Source organism: Eublepharis macularius, chromosome 7 (assembly GCF_028583425.1).
Source record: "Eublepharis macularius isolate TG4126 chromosome 7, MPM_Emac_v1.0, whole genome shotgun sequence".
In the NCBI taxonomy this organism is placed as follows: Eukaryota; Metazoa; Chordata; class Lepidosauria; order Squamata; family Eublepharidae; genus Eublepharis; species Eublepharis macularius.
The window spans coordinates 119227331-119243614 of NC_072796.1; positions in this window are offsets into that span (position 1 = coordinate 119227331).

The following is a 16284-nucleotide window of genomic DNA, read 5'->3' on the forward strand; positions in this document are numbered from 1 at the left end:
AAGACCAGAGGAATTGAACACCTACATGCATTTAAGAACATAAATATATCCTTGCTGGATCAGACCAGGGGTCCATCAGTTCATTTCACACAGGAGCGATCCAGTAGCTCGGGGGGGGGGGGGGGTGATTAAGCCAGTTTGGTGTAGTGGTTAAGAGTGGTGGGACTCTAATCTAGGGAACCAGGTTTGATTCCCCACTCCTCCACTTGAAGTCAGCTGGGTGACCTTGGGTCAGTCACAGCTCTTCCAGACTTCTCTCAGCCCCATCCACCTCACAGGGTGATTGTTGTGAGGATATTAAGAACATACTTTTAAAACTGCTCTGAGTGGGAGTTAAGTTGCCCTGAAGAGCGGTATATAAATCGAATGTTATTATTATTCCATTATTAAGCAGGAATAGAGACCATGGCCTTCCCCAATATTCTAGCACTGGAATTCAGTGGATGTTCCATTTACTCACCACTGCCAGTAGCCATTGATAAACATTTTCTCCATTAATCTGTCTAACCTCCCCCCCACCCACCCCTTGAAAGCCATCTATGCTAAGGGTTATCACAACATCCGCTAGCAGTAATTTCCACAATTTATTATGTGTCTTTCCTTCTGTCTAACATGAACCTATTGTTCATAGGATGCCCCTGAATTCTAGTATTATGGGAGAGAGGGGGAAAGCTCTGTCTAGCCACAGTCTGCACCCCATGCATAATTTTATAAACCTCTACAAGGCCCAACTTTTGTCTTTTTTTCTCAATTGAAAAGTCAAAGTTTCTTCAGCCTTTTCTCATAGGAAAGATGTTTTAATCTGTTTGTCATCTTGGCTGTCATCTTCTACATTTTTCCAGCTCTGCAATGTCTTTTTTATGGCACAGATAATCAAAGAAACAATGCTAGAATAGGACTGGGGGGAGGGGATTTGTCATCCCTATCTCCAATTTAAAGTATCTGTGAACAACTTCTGGCCAACATCTTTGAGCTCTCCTGTCAGTCTTAATACAAGTGGACCAATGGTCTGATTCAGTATTTATGTGTTTGTTTGCATTATTTATAGTATGCATTTCTCAGTGAGACTCAAGGCAGATGATATAATGTAAGTTAATACGATCAATGGCTGGAACAGTCAACAAAAAATATAATAAGAGTACTGACTGCAGAATTTTTTTTAAAAAAGCGCAAATCCAATACAGAGCTGAAATAATGATGAAACAAGACATAAGAAAATTAATATGACATATTAAATGACAAAGAAAGTACTCTGTATGAGCATACTTACAGCAACGGACCATACACAGTAGTATAATCTACAGTCCTGGTCCCTTTATCAAAGCATCTCTCTGAACCAATTCCTTACAGCACAGCCCTCTCTACGTGTGTAAAGAAGGCCTCTTGAATAAATCAGTTTTGTATAGTTTATGGGAAGTCAAGAGAGTGGGATCTTTCCTGACCTCTTCATTTGGTCCACTTCATAAGGTGGGGGCCACCACAGAGAAAGTGCATGTTCAGGCAGCTGTTGGGTTTTGGCCATTTGCAAGGCGGCATCTGCAGAAAGCCCTGTTCAGATGACTAAAGCTGCATAGGGAGTAGGAATTCCATTCCCCCAGTGTGGGTAGGGAATCCCCCACTTTTGACCTCTGCCCCCACCTCCACTTACCTGGGACGGGAATGGGCCTCCCAGGTGTGCTCCTGGGGTGGTGCGATGATGTCACTGATGTCATTGTGCATCTCTGGGAGCACCCCCACACTTCACTGTGGGCCAATTTGGGCCCCTAATGGGCCCAGTTGGGCCCATCAGAGGCCCAAATTGGCCTGCTGTGAAGTGAGTGTGCACTAGAAGTGATGTCTCTGGAAATGACATCACCGCACAGCCATGGAACCACTCATGCACTTCACCATGGGCTGATTTGGGTCCCAAACAGCATTTACGCTACCTGAATCTGGACATCACACCAAATAAATCCAAGATTTCCTAACCAAGTCATTTTTGTTTGTTTGTTTGTTTTTAAAATTATTGGGTAGAGTAAAATAGGTATTACAAATTACGTAAAATATCCATTTAGTTTCTCACTCCTACAAATTGGTTTGTAATCTTGGCTTCACTTGTGATTAGGAAGGAGTATGCAAGTCCAAAAATAAACTAGGCCCTCTCTTGTCACAAACAACTTCTTCTTTGTCTAGGACATGTGAATCCAGCTTCTAAGTGCCCAGAAGTGCTACCTTTTCCACCACAAATTTTGTTAGTCTTATAGTTACTACTCCCCCTTATCCCCCACCGGCTCAAAGTGCCAAGGGGGTGGCAACGTATGACTTACCATTCGTGGCTGTCATATGGCTAAGTGTGTGGGGTTGGGGAAAGCAATGGTGAACTACCCTGTAAAAACTTCACTGCGGGACTCTGCGGATCTCTCTCGATGCGCTATAGGACAGAAAGGCCTGGAGGGGGATGATCTACGGAGTAGCCGAGGGTCGGACGCAACTGTGTGGCTTGGATCGGATCGGATAGGTACTACTGGACTCTTGCTCTTTTCGACTGCCTTAGAGAGAAAGGTGAGGTACAAATGAAGTTTTAAAAAATGGTTCAAATGAAGGCCATAAAGGACCTATGAAACTCTTCCATACATACTTTCTTTCATAAAAATTGCTAGTCACATTGTTAGGGACTCTCACATGATTATATTTTTATTTCAAACATCTTGTTTAGATTTTGGTCATGGAGAACACATACCCAAATTGCCTAAGTAAGCAAGGGGGAAATTCTTAGAAGCAGAAGATCTGTCTCTTTCTAATGCTTCAAATAACAATGTGTTAAAGCACAAGACATTCTAAAAGGTGTTCAGTGATTTATCTTGAGCTGGTGATAGAAAATCTTGGCAGGAGAAATGACTGGCCTTGAGGAAATTAAACGTAAATGCCTTTCAGGTATAAAAGTCAATCATTCAGCTGACTGAGATCCCTGACACCAAGAATAAACTTCTGAAAATCACTGGCCATGATAGCTGCCTGAGCAATTCCAACAAAATCTTCCCTGATGAACCCGAAAGAGAGAAAAGAAAGTGTGTATGATATCAATGTCAAAGGATACCTAAAGCAGACGGGAAAATAACCTGAAGCACTTATCTGCCAACATGGTGGATACCCTGGGAAATAGAACAGACACCCAGACAGACACCCAGCAGATTCACACAGAGAAAGATAAGAATTAAGTGCCCCTCAACTGTTGGTCTCTTACTTTGCAGGGAATACACACACACACACACACACACACACACACAAGTAATATAAGACCAAACCTCCCTTTCTTAAATGTTGAAAGTCTTTTTGGAATCTGAGTTTCTCTTCAGGTATGTAGTTTCCCACATGGAACAACATGAATAAGTGCTAATGGTATTTACCAGTGATATAACACCACACACCAAAAGTGTACTTGGGGAACTCCATGCGTCAGCTAAATACTGACAATTCTACATTCTACTGAATCATATGGTATTTTCTGCTCTGACTAGCAACACCTCTCCAGAGTCTCAGGCAGAGGTCTGTTCACATCACCTACTACCTGGTCGTTTTAGCTAGAAATATGAGGGATTGAAATTAGGACCATCTGCAAGCAACGCAAATGCTACACTGCTGGTGGCAAGGTTGTTTGCGTGCAGCCTAAGAAAAGTGAGCCATGGCAGATCTGCCATGCTGGAGTGTAAAGAGATGGGCCTGGTTTAATACCCACTACTGCATCGTCACTACTTAACTGGGCCAAACAAGGCACTCAGCCAGTATCCACCCATAGTCACGCTCTCCATTCCTGCTATAAAGGTCTCCTGTTTAGAGGAGGAGCTGTGGCTCATTGGTACAGCATTGCACACAGAGAATCCCAGTTTCAGTCCTCTTCATCTCTGTTTGTAAAATATCAGGAAATAGTGAAAGACCATGCCTTGAGACCCTGGCGAACAACTTCCAGTCAAAAAAGGCAGTACTGGCATTGAAAAACAAATGGCCTGACTCCTTATAAGGAAGCTTCAAATGTTTCCTTCACCATATGAGGGATGGGACCAAGCTTATAATTTTGTTTTCTCCTTCATTTATACCCTTCCTTTCTCCCCAATGGAGACCCAAAGCAGTTTACATCATACTCCTTTCCTCCACTTTTTCCTCCTAACAACCATGTGAGGAAGGTTAGTTTGAGACTATGTGACTGGTCATCCAGGAAGCTTCCATAGCAGAGCAGGGAATCGAGCTTGAGCCTGTCAGATCCTAGTCCATCACTCTAGCCACTACACCACACTGGCTCTCTTAATAATCTTCTTTTCCCCATATATATATATATATCTTATATATATATATTGTGGCTTATATATATATATATATATATATATATATATATATATATATATATATAGATAGATAGATATATATATTGTGGCTTAAGACAGTTTACAATTTTAAATTAAAAATAACATATTAGACAATAAAACCATATTAACACTCGCCCAAAAGATTTCTGCAGTTCAAACCCCATCAAAAGCTCAAGCAAATAAAACAGCCTTCTAAGGACTTATTTACCATAGAGTTCCCGGTGATTTCTAGGGAAGCGTGATATCACCAATGGCTGCCCCCCTTGCCCCTCTTCTGCTGGTTGCCTGGCCATGCCTGTGAACCTTGGGACATGGCACTCCTAAGAAATGCTTGGAGAAGGTTCATAGGTTTGCAACAGGAAAGGAGTATCAGCTAAAACCACACCCTTCCGCCTTTGAAAATACTCCTTGAGATCCGAGCTATTGCTGCCTGTTAACAAATATGAGTATATAAATGGAATATTTTAGAAAGACTCAGTTTTTTCCTTGATACTTTCCCAAGGAATTTGATAAATTTCCCAGTAAAATTGAGGACATTTAATAAGGATTAGGTAACAGAGGGGAAGAGCAGAAAAAATGAGAAAAATATGCTCCTTCATTCCTCCACAATAGGAATTCTCCTCAGAATATGGCATTTCAATCTCAGTCTTCCAGAACAGAACCACATTTTAATTTGCCACCTCAGAGGGAATGAAAGGCAGACACAGTATTTGGGTTCAAAAATTGGCTGCTTTATTAAAATTATAACATGCAAACATAAACTATGGCAAGGGCTTAACTAATGGTACAGGTCAGGCCCTGGAGTCACTCCTGGAACTCCTCCCTGACCTGTCTGGACGAGACACCCACTGCCCTGGGTGCGAGCCATCCATGGTATAGCTGGGACCTGGTCTGGCCAGGCAAAGTGGTTCACCCCTTTAAAGCTCCCCCAGCCGGCCGTACAGCAGCGGGGGAGACTGGCTTGTCCAGGGGTTCCTCACCAGGGTGTCTTTCCTCACAACTGGGCTGTACAGCAGTCAGCCGCTCCTGACATACCCCAATTCCCCACCAATGGGGAGGTGCCAAGGGTGCTCACCAGCCCACTCAACTTTTCCCCTAACTTCTATCCTGCCACCAGGGAATTACCTCAGCCCCACCATGCCAATTACCACCTCCTTCTCACAGTGCATGCTAGTCGAAAAAATTCCATCCTCAAGAGCCTATCAGGGACAAGGAAAGAAAAATTCCTACCTGGCCTCAAAAGGTGACCGTCTAATCCTGCACTGCAATAGGGTGAGGTGGGTGGGATGAGCACTTAGTGCAACTGAGAGCAATGGGGGTGGAGAAGCCAGCTAAGGCTACAGAATCTGCCCCCATGCTAAGCCCTGGATGCCAGGGTGCACCTTCTGCCTTCCTCCTTCTGAGGAGGCAAAGGGTGGCCACTGGCCTGAGTGGCTATTGCCACTGGCCATGATGGCTGAATTTTTAACCTATTTTCCATTAATGTTAATTTCCCTGAACAACGTATTAGATATACACGTAGAAATTGTTATTATTATGGAAGATTCATGGATTTCAACACTTAACAGGCATATGCTGCATGTGTGTTCATCTACAAAAAAAACAGAAATTCATCAGGTATTTCAGAGTGACTCATCAGAAGATTGTGGAAGAGACTATTTGATGCAGCAAAACTTTGAAACGAATATGGAACAGAATCAATTATGTTAGATCAATCCTAGAAGGAAAAGGCTTGTTCTGTCTAAGGGTCTCTCTAGAGGTGTAGGTTTTAAAAGAGTTAAATCGGAGTTCCCCAGAGCCAGTTTGAGTTACCTGCAGCTACACAGCAGTTTTGTGGAATAGATGTTAAAAAATAGAGTCCAAACAGCCATGGAATGCCACCTTAGGGCAAGGAAGAGCTTCTCCCTCCTCTTGCCCTCTGCTGTTTCCTTATGTCAAAATAGCACAAGAAGGAGGGTTTTTTCCTGTTTTCTCTGCTCCATGTGGAGTATTCTGTCCACATGGAACAAAAAAAAAAGAGAGGGGGGACTTCCCCATCCTATGTTGACATGGGGAAATGGCTTGAGGGGGAAAGAGCAACCCCTCCTCCCCCTGCAGAGGCATTCTTAGACCTTTGGGATCTCCTTTATTTTTTAATGGCTTTTTTACTGTTTTAACTGCTCTGTGGCTCTATGGCTGCAGAAACCCGGACTCAATTCTTTAAAAACCTGCATGACTAGAGAGACCCTTAAGCAACAAGCAATGAAAATCACAAAAGAAAGAGAACAGACTAGCATTGCCCGTTCACTGAAATGTTTAGCCACATTAAAAATGCAAGCCATTATGCCAAGCCTTAGCTGTCATAGCTTATATAAGTCTGATTGATCGCACACACAAACACAAACCAGAAACTTTGAAACTGCTAGCACTGGAGGCAGGACCAAAGAACAATGGCATCAGCATGGAATAAAATTTCAAGCAGAAGGGACTTAACAGGTAAGTTTTGCACTCTCCCCTGTGCAAAGCCCAACTTGTGACATAAACCAGCCCGTAATAATTAGTTGTTTACTATCCATCCAAAAGTGCTGATCCTATGTCTCAGAACTGATCAGACCTGTCATTAAACTGATGTATGGCGTGCTGTTTCAAGGCTTACTAGCTCACTTGTCCCCATGCACTGCGTTAGCAAATAAGCAATGTTCAAGTTTATTTGAGCAGGCAAAATACCAAGAGTCTTTTAAAGTGTTTATGGCTTCCCCGAAGCATGAGGGCACTTTGGTGTCCAATTTGGAATGTGTCACATGGTCTGCCTAAGATGGTTACTGCCAGTTGATAATGCTGCACTTTGTGGAGAGACATAAAGTATTTCTTATTGGTCAGCAATTGTCCAGCTTCTTCTGTCTCATTTTACAGGAATCAAATAAAAACAGATTTTTGTTTCAGATTTGGGTTTTTAACTAATTGGTAATTCAGTTTTGTTTTTCATTTTATTAACATGTGGGCTCTGTGCACTCTTACCCATAGTTCTTGCCCAAATGTCAGTAACACCGTTTTCTTATAGAATTTGATAGAAAGTAAAAGGGTGGCAATTGAGGTGATCTAAGTGGCCAGAGTATCCAGAAATTGTGTGTATGGGGAAGAGGCTATGGCTCAGTGGTAAAATACATACAAATGAGCTCAGGTTCAAGCCTTAGCATTCAGTTCACTTCTTCAGAAAGGCCTTTGGAGAGCTGCTGACAGGCAGAATACACATACTAAACTGTCTTGGTATAGGGCAGTGTCTTATGTTCAGACTTGTTTTTTCACATCTTGTTAAACAAAGAAGGCATTTCCAAAGAGATTTTGGGGATTTCACATCAATATCTTGATTTCTGGCCTCTAACTGTACTCAGACATCACAAAGTTTATTGCTGGCTTATTCTCAGGCTGTCTAATTCTTAGGAAGTACGAGGCCCTAAAGCAAGCTTTGAAATCCTGGTTGAGGGGCAAGAAATAAACTTCAGTTTGTTACACTGCCTGAGTCTGGACATCACACCATGAATCCAAGATTTCCTAAACCAAGTCATTTGCAATCTTGGCTTCACATGTGAAAGGAAGGAGTCCAAAAATAAATTAGGCCCACTCTTGTCACAAACAAATTCTGCTTTGTCTAGGATATCTGAATCCAGCTTCTAAGTGCCCCAAAGGGCCACCTTTTCCTCAGGCTGGAAAGGAAATGTCATTTTATTTATTTATGTCATTTATTGTCCACCTTTCTCACTGAGGGCCAAGCTACACATGATGAATGACACTTGAATGGCAAGTGTATTTCTCCCTGTTCACTTGCCCTCCACTCAATCCACTTGCCATTCAAGTGTCATTCGTCATGTGTAGCTTGGCCCTAAGACTCAAGGCGGATTACATAGTGTGAGATTAGTACAATCAGTATCAAGGACATTTCCATAAACAATGCCATAGGGTAAATAAATACAAGTTTACAAAGTCGTAGCATTAGCAAGAATTCAACACAAATTTGAAGAAATGCTGGAACAGAGCATAATCAATTCTAAGACTGACATTAGACATCATGAAGCACAGGTAGTACATAGGAGTACATATTTAAAGCAACAGATAATATATAAGGCAACATAGTGGTGAAGTCTATGGTCCCTAACTCATTAGTGAAGCATCTGAGAGTCCCTCCCTACAATCAAAAAGAGTCCAGTAGCACCTTTAAGACTAACCAATTTTATTGTAGCATAAGCTTTCGAGAATCAGACGAAGAGAACTTGATTCTCGAAAGCTTATGCTACAATAAAATTGGTTAGTCTTAAAGGTGCTACTGGACTCTTTTTGATTTTGCTACTACAGACTAACATGGCTACCTCCTTCCTGCAATACAGCCCTCCTATCTGAGGATGAAGGATGAACTTAAATGAGTGGCAGAGTATATATTTTGCATGTGAGACATTCTCTGATTCAATCACTTATGTTTTTAAAAGACCTCATGTAACAGGGCTGGGAAAGATTCCTGCCAGAGACTCTATGGAGCCATTGTCCATCAGCTCTGGGCTAGAAAAACTAGTTCCATATAAAACAGATTCACAATTTCAAAAAAACTTAAATTTAGATGACTTTGCCTGCGGACAGAGCAACACTGAATGCTTCTCATCATGTTGCATTTGTTTTCCAGAATGTGAATTTTCCAGATTTGCATCCCAGGTGGTTCTTCCATCTCAAAGAGATGACATTTCCCTATGTTAATCTACGGAGTTTACTACTGCAGGCATATGTTTAAATTAAGGCTGCCAAAGAGTAGGCTGGGTGGGAAAGCAGCATGGTGTGGCTTGATCTTGTCAGATCTCAGAAGCTAAGGAGGGTTGGCCCCTGTAAGAACTTGGATGGGAGACCACCAGGGAAGACCGGGGGTGTTCTGCAGAGGAAGGCAATGTTCACCCACCTCTGATTCTCACTTGCCTTGAAAGCCCCATGCTGGGGTGGCCATAAGTAGGTTGCACCTTGATGGCACATACGTCCATCCATAAGTAGTAAACTGGAGGTCTGCTCTATTATATAAAATGAACAGTGCAAGGTTTCTCCTTCACCCTTAGTTCTGTTATCTAACATAGATTCTTGTGTGTGTGTATAAATGATTTAATAAATAATATATATATATATTGTTGGAACTATAAAAATCCCTGGAGAGCCACACGGCAAGAGAAGGCAGATCATTAATAGAGGGAAACTCCTCAACTGTCTTGATATGTTGGAGGTATAAAGTGACTATCTTGGTTGCAATCTGGTAATTTGCCCCCCCATTCAGAATGAAAAGACAGACACAAGGCTTGGCTATAAATTTGGGGCATTTATTGACCAACATCAAACTTAATAATGGCAAGGGTATCACTAGCGGTACAGGTCGAGACAAGGGATCACCCCGGACCTCCTCTCTGACCTGTCTGGGCGAGTCACCCCTGCCCCAGGTGCAAGCCATCCATGTGAAAGGCTGTAACCCAGCTGGCCAGGTGAATGGTTCCCCCCTTAAAGCTCCAAGCACCCCAAGCCATGGAGCCTTAGGGAAGGACTTGTGCAGGGGGTCCCACCCTCTCAGCTAGCAGCCATGCAGCCTGCCAATGATCCCTGACAAACCCCTATTCCCCACCAATGGGGAGGTGCCCCTGGGTGCTCACCAGACTGCTCCATCTACCCAAATCTAACCTTCCAGAGACCTAGGTTACAGTTCCACCACTCCAAATACCACTCCTACAAAACAGTACAAGGTAGGTGAAAAACACCTCTTCCCTGAGCCAAATTGGGAAAAGGAGAAAAAATTCCTACCTGGCCCTGTTAACCAGCAACCAGCTAATCCTGTGCTGCCATAGGGTGTGGTGGGTAGGCCGAGCTTTCAAAACTGACTGAGCCCTACTGAGGTGGAGCCACCCTTTATAGGGCCAGGTCCCACCTCCCAAAGCCTACCCAGCAATGTAAGGCTGCCTCCTCCGTGTGGTGAAGCAAAAGTGGCCCCCAGCCTAAGCATGTTTCACATGCAGCTGGGTGTGCCATCTTAGTTGGAAGTCACAACACTCACATGGAGTTTCTGGTCTAATCCTTCTTAATGAGAAGTAAAACAAACCAAGATAAAAGGTTATATTAAGTATCAATCCTATTAATATTCACATTATGGATTAAATCAACATTACCAATCCTAATCCATTCATAACATTTATTGATTGGGGATTGTTTTCCTGGAAATTTACTCTTGTAAGCTACCAGCAAGACAATATTTTATTTCCCTAGAAGAAAAGAATTCTTTTTTTAAAAGCATGAAAAAATACAATTCTTTACTAGGGAAAAGCAAGACAGGAGCAGTAAATCTATTTCCATCAGACCACAAAGTCTTAAGCAGTACACGAGTGACAAATGGGACAATCTGCATTTATTGTAGGAACGGGATTTGAAGTGCAGAATTGATGCTTACACCTAAGAGAAATGTTTCCCATGGATTAATGACACTTCAGGTTTCCTCTTATGTTTAACTTGCTCTTTGAAAAATATATATCTCTGAAGACCTGTTTTAAATTTGGAAATTTGTCACCAACAATATGTGAGAAATGAGAACACATTCCATTCTGTTCTAAAGATCACTTAGTTTTGAACCTTTCATACAATTATCTATAACGTCAAAGGCCTTATTTATTTACTTAGTTATCGCCTGCTTTTCTCTCCAGTGGAGACCCAAGGCAATTCTTCCTCCCCTGCATCTTATTCTCACAACAACAACCCTATGAGGGAGGTTAGGCTGGCAGTGATATGCCAAAGGTCACCCAATGAGCATCTGTGGCAGAGTGGGGAATTGATGCTTGGTTCTTCCAGATCCTAGTCCCACATTCTAACCACTCCACCCTGCAAGAGGAGATCCAGGTATCAACACTTATTGACTTGGCTACCTCTAGTGAAATTCCAGGCATGGTTTGGATGCAGAATATAGGAATTAGTATAGACACCGAAATACTACAGTAACATACAACCTTTGTTTTCCAGTGTGATTTGGGAAATCCCAGCAGCAAGGAGAAGTGGCAGAAAATGGTACTTCTCTGCAAACCTGATGCTATGCCTCTGATAATCTCCATTTTTCATAATAAGGTTTGGGAGATGCCCTTAGACCTCCTAGTGAGTTTGTGAAAAAGGATCTTACCTCTGTTTAAGAATATAAAAAAAGATCTGCTGGATCAAACCAGTAGTAGTCCAGCATCCTATTTCACACAGGATTTCAGTTGTCCTGGAAGGCCAACAGTCAGGGCACAGAGCCAAGGCCTTCCCCTAATGTTGCCTCAAAGCACCAGTGTTCACATGTGTACTATAGAGCTATTGCAGGGAAACCACATTGTAGCATTTTACTCCCCTTACAAGACCTATATTATGTTGCCTTCCTGACTTACTTAGCATTCCCTTAGATTTTTGCTGCCACCGAAGGCTCTTGCCTTAAATCTCCAGTTTGACCAGTTGAATAGGGAAGCTTGGTTACATTTGGTAGAATGACAGAATGGTCAGTGCACGGGGGTGAGGAAAAACAGGATTCTTTATACTAGATTAAACAGACATTTTGCTTAAACAGAAAGTTTATTTAGAAGTATATATGTGTAAGGGTTTCAGGGTAATTCCAAAAGTGTAATGGTCTCATTAAGACTAGAGATGGGCATGAACCAGGAAAAAAACAAACCATGCGGTTCGTGGCTCATCAAATTTCATGAACCATGAACTTTCACGAACCTGCCCCCAGTTTGCGAACTGGCTCGTTTGGTTCGTGGAAACGTCACATCCGGGTCAGAAAACATCACATCCAGTTCAGCAGAAGCTCACTTCCAGATTAGTAGAAGGTCTGCAGGAAGTCCATCGTCTGTTGCCTAGGAAATTGACTGATTGGCACCAGGCTGTCTTCAGTCACGAACCAAAAAATGAACCAAACGAACCAGCCTAAAAGTTTGTGATGGTTCATCAGAAATGGGATCTGACGAACTGCAGTTCGCGAACCACAAACCGGCCTGGTTCATGCTTAATTTTGGTTCATATTTCGGTTCGTGCCCATTTCTAATTAAGACTACTAGCTTCCTAGTTGTAAGATAGGCACAGATTTCCATTGTATTTTCTAAACAGACTAGTCATGAAGACTTAATTTCCTCATGTGCCACTTAGGCTAATACCATCCACAAGAAAGAACACACAGACTTCTTCATTTTCTAGCACCTCACTCTTTCTTGATTTCTCACCCTTTCTACCCCAACTCTTTTTCAGAACAACTGTACCCCAGGGTACAGCCACCATCCAATCACAATACACAATACATCCACCCAGCCCCTCTCTTTCTTCCCTTGGATGCCTGCATTTAAACACTAGCAAGAATGCATTTAAAACCCTACATTAATTAGCAGAAATAAAACACTTCAAACATTACATATGCATTCACCAGTTGCAAACAATGAACTGATTTTTCAATCAACAGTTTGACTTGTTTGTGGATCCCTTCATAGTTTGGCAGATTACTTCACTGGATTCCTTCCTAGCCATGCAGTACAGCATAATTGCTTTTTCATGCATTCACATTCTCACACAGTACAACTGAGTTCTACTACACACACACTCCCTTGGCTGTGCAACTACTTCATTCAGCATGCAATTATTTAAACAGACAATTCAATCAGTTACAAATCATAAATCAGTCATAAATGAATGCTGTGTTTTAATACCATCTTTCTGTTCAGTTTTTGTTTAAGTAGTCCCTAGTGATGCTCATGGCTACAGATCTTTTTGACCCAGCAGTATTTTTAAGTATATGCAGTTTTGTAGACATTTGACCCAAACCTGTTTCAACAGGATTCTCAGAAAGGCAATTTGGTGTAGTGGTTAAGAGTGGCAGGACTCTAATTGGGATGGAGTACCGGGTTTGATTCCCCACTCCTCCGCTTGAAGACAGCTGGGTGACTTTGGGTGTTACAGCTCTCTCAGAGCTCTCTCAGCCCCACCTACCTCATAGGGTGATTGTCATGAGGATAATAACACACTTTGTAAACTGGCCTGAGTGGGTGTTAAGTTGTCCTGAAGAGTGGTATATAAATAGAATGCTGTTGTTGTTGTTATTTCATTACTAACTTAATAGGATGGGGGATCAGCTGACTGCTGAACATGTTCATGAAGGAATTCAAAGCAGCCTACCTCTGAATATGGGCCTTCCTTAAGTGACCTTGGCAAGACCTCTCCTCCATGAATCAATCTGTTTACTTCCCTTTTAAAACCATCTACAAGGGGGTTTGATAGGTCCACAGAGGAGAGATTGATCACGTTGTTAGCCACAATGCTAAACCAAGTCTCCAGATGTACACAACTTTAACCTGCAGAGTCAAATACAGTCAGGTATGGTGCCTCTGCAGGGATTAGATGAACCTGCAGTTATGGATGCCTGCCTCACTCTATAAGCAAAAAAAAGGTTATCAAACAGCTGGTATACATTAATGCATTGAGGGTGGGCTGCAGCTTTCTGGGTCACAAGTTGTGCAGGCCCAAAATTGTCCTCTCCAACTGATTATTATCTGAGTTGCAGCAAAACATTCAATTACTTTTTCATGCAGCCCAGCCTATTGTCTCATACGATGGGCTCATAATAGCATTCCATGATGAACAGCCTAGCGCACACTGGGTGCAGACTTCCTGAGTGCAATTTTAATATTCCATTCCAGTACAAGAGCTCTGTTTGTGCAATTCTCTTTGCTGGTGCTATGCAATTTCTCTCATAGGCAACGACTATTTTTTATACAACTGGAAAATCATTTTCTTCCCTTCAGAATAAAAATCAAATCAAATCTATAAAAAGGGATGAGGCCTTGAGAGAGAAAAAAACGGTATGTTAAGTTCTGTGGAATGTTTGAGTTTTACTGTATTCCTCCTCCTCATTGGATTTAATAGCATGCTGAGTTTTTCTTTATAAATTTGCAGTGGTGTTCACTGTTTCTCCAAGCCTGCCACACTGAACTGAGCCCAAAGAGACAATAATTAGACTCTCAGTCCTTATGTTTTCTATTCCTTTAGGGAAAGATGGGCCCTGATCTGGACGACCTAGACTATCTCAATCTCATCAGATCTTGAAAGCTATACATGGTCAACCTTGGTTAGTAACTGGATGGAATACCTCCAATGAAGACCAGGGTTGCTATGCACAGGAAGGCAATGGCAAACCACCTCTGTTAGTGTCTTGCCTTGAAAACTCCAGCAGGGGTCACCATAAGGCAGCTGTGACTTGACAGCACTTTACACACACACATGAAAAGATGGATGTTAGGCTTTCATATGACTAGAAGACTTCTATTTTGATATCATTTTCATTAGATGAAGGCTAGCAGGGAAGAGAGTGAATGTGGCTCAGTAGCAGAAGGTCCTAGTTTCAGTTCCCAGCATTTCCAGCTAAAAGGACTGGGTAGAAGGTGATGTGTAAGACCACTACCCAAGACCCTGGAAATCCACTGTCAGTTTGAGTAGACAATACTGACCTTGATGGACCAATGGTATGGTTCAGTATTAGGCAGCTTCATGTGTTCCAGCATAGTAAATAAGGAAGGAAGCTAAGGTTGCCAACTTCAGATTGGGAAATTCCTGGAGATTTGGGAAGGGGTGCCAGGGAGAGGGGTTTTAGGGAGGGGAGGGTCATCATAGGGTATAATACTATAGAGTCCACTCTCCAGAATAGCCATTTTATCTAGGGGAACTGATCTCTGTCACCTGGAGATCAGTTGGAATTCTGGGAGATTTCCAGGCCTTGCCTGGAGGTTGGCAACCCTAAAGGAAGCTAAAGTCTACAAATTCTAAATAATGTCCAAAAACAGAACCATCCATATCCTTCAGTGTATATTAAATTAATAATTGTAACGTAATCTTAAAAGCAACTTTACAGTACTTGTAAATGAACCCTATACACTGCCATACTTGTGAGCATGCTATATATGGATACCCCTATGTCAACCCAGGATATAAAAATCCTGTGCGTGTACACAGCAGCCAAGACTTACATGTGAAGTTATTTTGAAGAGTAATAATTGCATCAACTGGATGAGGAAGGGTAACTTAGAAACCAGACACAACCCTTTATTGCATCACCCAAACATATAGTAAGCATTATTGCTGAATTTCATTTTCAACCGGAGCTACATTCATACCGTCTTGGTATGTGCATTGAGGGAAACTGCATACATGCATATATAGATCAGTTGTTCCGCTATGGGGCTTGTACCATATTGGGTATGGCATCTCTTCAATGGATGTATGACCTCCAGCTGTATCAGTGACACATCAGAATACTCTAGCCAAAGAACTGTAAGAGTGCAGAAAGCACATATATGAAACTCAAACACTTGTCTGAGCCTGCTGCCGCTTTCTTCACCTCAACCTCTTGTTTTCCACTACCCCTGTAGGAGGACATTCAATTGTAGATTCCACATCTTAATTCACAGTTTTTCTGTTTTAGCCCCCAGAACTCTCGCCTCATGGAGACCCCTCTTTTGATCCCTCATTTTGTTCTAACATGGACTTAGAGAAAAGTGGAGTCTAAATCCAGCTGATATTGAGCTAGCCTTAGGGAGTCATTAAGATGCAGGGAGCCATGCCAAGCACAGTGGAATGCCAGAGCAGCTCAACCATCTATCATGCAAAAGCCCATCCCAAGAGGGCCATTCTCCCAAGGACTTTGGAACCTCCTTCCTTAATAATTTGACCCTAATGGATGACCCAGGTCTCCAAGACAATGAGCAATGGACTGACCCAAGCTAGTCACCCCCTTTAGCTTAACAACTGTTTAGGAAAGTGCCTCCCCTTTCTTAATCTTGTTATTCACCCAGCATTAGGTCTTTGTTTCTCCAAATCTCTTCCAAGGAGCATTTTTGACATTTATGCAAACCAGGAAAACTCCCCCTTTCAGTATCAGCCCCCCCATGTTAAATTTGGG